We start from the raw sequence: 5,416 nt of genomic DNA, 5'->3' as shown, positions 1-5,416 counted from the left end.
CCTTCTTCTTCCATTTCCAACAACATATCTTTGTGAAACAGGGTTTTCCAGCTTGTTGGTTATCAAGTCTAAATACAGAAGTAGAGTTGTTGTGGAAGATGATCTTCATTGTGCTCTTGCAAAGACTGCCCTGAGAATTTCTGATCTGGTGAGAAAGAAGCAATCTCAACCTTTGCACTGACATCAGCTTTTTACGCATACTGTCGTAAAATGTGGCAATGTAGTTTACTGTTGTTATATTAAGACTGTTACCATGCTACACCATGCTTCAAGACAAAATTTTATTTATTTGTAATTAGAAATAAATATTTCACAATATATAATTACATATTGTTTTTGTGATTAATCACTATGCTTTAATTATGTTCAATTTGTAACAATGAAAATACATCCTGCATATCAGATATTTACATTACGATTCATAACAGTAGAAAAATTACAGTTATGAAGTAGCAATGAAAATAATTTTATGGTTGGGGGTCACCACAACATGAGGAACTGTATTAAAGGGTGGCGGCATTAGGAAGGTTGAGAACCACTGCTCTAGTAGCTAATAATAGGTTATGTGGATTAGGAACCATAGGCTGTCTGGAATAACTATTTTATTTATACCTATGAGATTCTGTACAAATCTCTTTTTTCATTTTTTTATACGTTATTGATTTTTTAGAGATAGAGGACGATATATGGAGAGAGAAAGAAACATTCATGTGAGAGTGAAACATTGATTGGCTTTCTCCTGCACACCCCCTACTGGGGATCCAGTCTGAAACCCAGGCAGGGGCCCTGGCCAGGAATTGAACTGGCTGCCTTTTGGTGCATGAGATGACACCCAACTGAGCCACATTCAGCAGAGCTTTTTTTTTTTTTTTTTAAAGGATAGGAGAATTACAGGGACTTGCTCATGCAGTTATAAGCTTCTTTTTTAAAGTAATCTTGTATACTGGGTTCAATTCCAGCTTGTGCATGAAGGATATTTGTGAGTGGAAAAAGGCCTGAAGTTGTATGGAAATGTCCTGTAACAAATGTTCCACCAGTCACGCAATTAATTTTCACTTGTGGAGATTCCTCTAAAATAATTATTTTCCCATTGGTTCAGTATGTGATTTACTTAGTTCTAAATACATTTCACCCTCTAGAAAAAGAATATGTGGACATCACTGATTTCAATAAAATCTCATCCTTTCAGGTGAATTTTGGAAGATTTGACTAGCAAAAATATATATTGCCCCATAATATATATTGTTCTCTAGTTAGAAGAGAACAGATTCTGATTTAAAATTAGACATTAGTTGATCATATATTTCCACCATTTGTACAAAAGCTTTACTATGAGGGAAGAGGCACTTAGTTGGGTGTGTTTAAAAACAAAGTAGCTGCAGTATCTACAAAATCCTTAATATTGTTCCTTTTATGCTAATTTTAATTTCTCCCAAACTATGAGTAAGAAAAAAGAGAAATGATTTATGATAATCCTTGAAGCAATCATATGCTTGCTTCTGGGTTTTTTGTTTTGTTTTGTTTTTTTCTTTTTAAATGATATGGCGATTTTCTGTCATCCTTCATAAGGAGACATGGTGTTCTACAATAAAAGCAGACTCCTCTACAGCAGTTTCCCAGGGAACCTTGTTTAGTAATCCTGGTGTTTTGTGCCCAGAAACCACTAGGTATATTAATTGGAATAGGTCAGAATAGCCAGGATCACATCTTCTAATTGTTAAATTAAAGTTCTTTGTGAATAGAGAAATTTATTTCCCAGAGAAAGTCAGGGTACTCTTTCGGTAGATTCCTTAATTATATTCTAGTCCAAGGAAAAGATACAATTGCTGGTTCCCCTCTACCTGAGACTATCTATTCCCTGAATGGAGCTGCTAGAATTCCTGGAGTATCCTTGTCTGAATTTCTGAATTTCTATCCTCATTTTCCCTTAGGTCATTAGGAGGTGCTAGTGGAGGAGACACAGAGGAGACATGAGGGGAAGAAAGAAAGGAGGGGGCGGGGCAAGTCCAGACAAGGAAGCTCAGAGAGCAAAGGGCATAGTGGAGGAGACGTAGAAAGGAAAGAATGGGGTGTTGTCATTTATTAGCTTCAGAAGCCTCCCTTAGTTCAAAGACAGACTCTAAAATTTCTTATTAACTTGTGGAGAAGAGAATTTATCTGTGCTTCTCCAAGAAGCTTTAAATTTCCAATCAAAATATGCTTCCCATTCATTCTATTTAATTTTAGAACCGATATTTTCTAGTTATGCATGCAAAACACGTAATTTAGGCATCAGAAGAGTTCGCATTTGGTCATCTTAAGTTGATATATCTTCAATTCAATATTCCCATTTCTGTAAGTACTTGCAAGTAAAAGCTTCCTATGAATTGTGTATCTGCAGGAGTATTAATGGGGGCTGGAGGCTGGGAGTTTTTTACCTTGGAGGCATGATTTTCCATATTAATTATCATTTTATTTTGGAGTCTACTGTGTCTGAACACAATTTCTTAGTGTATTGTGTAGTGGGTTAAGTGAGGCTTCTTATGGGTTAAGTTCCAGAAGGCTGTCACCTCCAGAGTCATTTTAACTCTATTATGCTCCTCAGTTTTTCTCCCCAGCTGTTTACTACAGTTTTGAAGACTCTGAGCACTAGGTAACCAACCTTGACGTGCGTGTCCCAGGATCAGTCAACTGTTTCATTACAGTTAAGTTGGAATTCCCTGTGGAGCTCCTGCACATCATCAGGAATACCTTCTGATACCTCTACAAAGATTCTTAGTTGCCTAAGAATGCCTGCGATTCGAGCTAGAGAAAGAGAAAGAGAAGTGTCCCTTATCTTTGCTGCAAAACAAGTTTAGGTTCTCATTTTTCCAGAAAAAGCTTTTGTTCAGACTCTCCAACTGAAAAGCCAAAGTTAAAAGCCAGCTACCCATTTTTCCTTCCTATCCTGCCTTAGCCTAGGTTATCTCAACCCTTAACATTAACTCCACCCTAAGGATCGGAAAAACACACACAAAAACTCAAATAAACCCAGGGCCTCTTATCTTAAAGAGGGAGATCCAGAATTCCAAGGGGAATTCACTGAGGTTAACCTGATGCAAAACGAAGAGCCTGAGGGGCAGAGTGCCCTGCTGGTGTCCAGCACAGGTCCCTGTCTGCAAGGTGGTCTTGAGTGGGCTTCTCTGAAAGCCTGCCAACTACACCAAGTACATGTAAATGTAAGAAATGTCCAAACTTATAAGAATTTTTATGAGTTTATTTGAGCCATACTGACAATTACCAGGAAGCAAAATATCAACGGATTGCGAAAATGCTCTGAAAAATGGCAGTTTTGCACCTTATTTTATATATAAGAATCAAAGGGAAAGACATAAGTGAGTTAGAAGAAATTCATTGGTGATAGATGAGGGAGATGAGAGAAAGCAAGGTGGGGGAATCCCTGGGATTGGATAAAAAGTAAAACAAACAGATGCATACTTCTTTTACATATGTGGGTACTGGATCCTTAGCAGTTAACAATTAACATGACAATAACAAGAGGGACTCTGTGGTCTGATGCTCCGGTGGAAATTGTGACCTGAGGGGTCTGCGGAAAATGTTACCCTGACATTCCAAAGGTACATTATTGTAGATGCAAAAAGAACCATAGACAGGCTCAGTTTTAAGGTAAAGGTTTACCTTTGTCAAGAAAGATTCCAGCCTAGGACATGACTACCCACCATGACACGCTTTTAGCTAAAATGTTTAATATTAGCCCTGGCCAGGTAGCTCAGAGGGTTGGAGTGTCGTCCTGTACACCAAAAGGTTGTGGGTTCCATTCCTGGTCAAGGCATACTGGAGCCAATCAATTGATGTTTCTCTCTTTCAATCTTTGTCTCTTTCTCTCCCTCTCTCCTCCTCTCTCTCTCTCAAAAACAACAACAATAACAACAAAAAAACACTCAAAAACAAACAGGAAAAAAAAAGCAGCATATCTTCAAATGAAGATTCATTTTAAAAGTGTTAATTTTATGTCATACTATGTGGTTACTTTTGATCTCTGGGTTTGTAAGGCCCACCATGCAGGCCTTCCCTGAGCTTGTCAGGATTAGTATGTGGCTGCTTTTTCACCCACAAGAACAATAGACAGAACTAACCTAAGGAAATATTTACCTTTGCTAAAGGAAGCTGTAGGGTTGGGATGTGACTTATTCACTGATCAGACCATCCTATGTAGTTAGTTTTGGTCGCTGAGCTTGTCAGAAATATCATGTGACACCCCTGAGCTTGTCAGAACTTATTACATAGTTCCTATTTGTTCACAAAAGTAACTATATCTAGACAGACACAATTTAGGGTATTTTAAAATACTAGAGAGATTTAGCCAGGAGATAGTCAAATATAATCAGAATAAACTATGTTGAATTTGTATATGACTTGTTAGCATAGAAACTAGATATTAATAAGGAAGCAAAGACAATCAGACATTGTTGAACCTAGTGGACTGGAGAGCTGAATTGGACACTGAGCTGTTTTGCTTCTCGAAGAAGCTACAGCTTCACACTCCAGAGGTTCGCGGCACTGCCCCTCCCTGCCCTGCTCTGGTACTGGATTGTCCAGGGGGAGCAGGGGAAGGTAAGCACATGCACAATAGAAGTAGAAATGGCACAGGGTGCCCAGCCGGTGTGGCTCAGTGGTTGAGCGTCAACCTATGAACCAGGAGGTCCTGGTTCCTTTTCCAGTCAGGGCATATCCTGGGTTGTGGGCTCAATCCCCAATGTGGATCTTACAAGAGGCAGCCAATCAATGATCCTCTCTTATCATTGATGTTTCTATCTCCCTCTCTCTTCCTCTCTGAAATCAATAAAAATATATTTAAAAAATAAGAAGAAAAGAAAAGAAAAGAAAAGGAAAGAAAAGAAAAGAAAAGGAAAGAAAAGAAAAGAAAAGGAAAGAAAAGAAAAGAAAAGGAAAGAAAAGAAAAGAAAAGAAAAGAAAAGAAAAGAATTGGCACAGGGCGAGGTGTTTGACCATAGAGGCCTGTCAGTCTAACCTGGAAAAGGGATCAAGCTAGAGGGTGAACCCATCAAAGCCTGAAAAAACTCAGGAAGTTGATTGGTTATTAAAAAAAAAAAATCTCTCCAAATGCAGGCTCTAGGCAGGAGCCTGGGTACAGCACAGCCATGGATCACATATGGGTATTAACAAAAAAACATTCAAACCTGTAAAGAACTTTTGTGAGTTTATTTAAACTGTGGAGTGGACAAATGCTGGGAAGCAGAACCTCAATGGATTGGGATAATGCTCCAGAGCAGTGGTTCTCAATCTTCCTAATGCCGTGACCCTTTAATTCAGTTCCTCATGTTGTGGTGATCCCCAATTTCATTGTTACAAATTGAACATAATTAAAGCATAGTGATTAATCACAAAAACAATATGTAATTATATATGTGTTTTC

This window comes from Myotis brandtii, unplaced genomic scaffold, assembly GCF_000412655.1.
Source record: "Myotis brandtii unplaced genomic scaffold, ASM41265v1 scaffold402, whole genome shotgun sequence".
Classification (NCBI taxonomy): domain Eukaryota; kingdom Metazoa; phylum Chordata; class Mammalia; order Chiroptera; family Vespertilionidae; genus Myotis; species Myotis brandtii.
The sequence above is the reverse complement of the archived record's forward strand: the minus strand, read 5'-3'. Positions refer to the sequence as shown.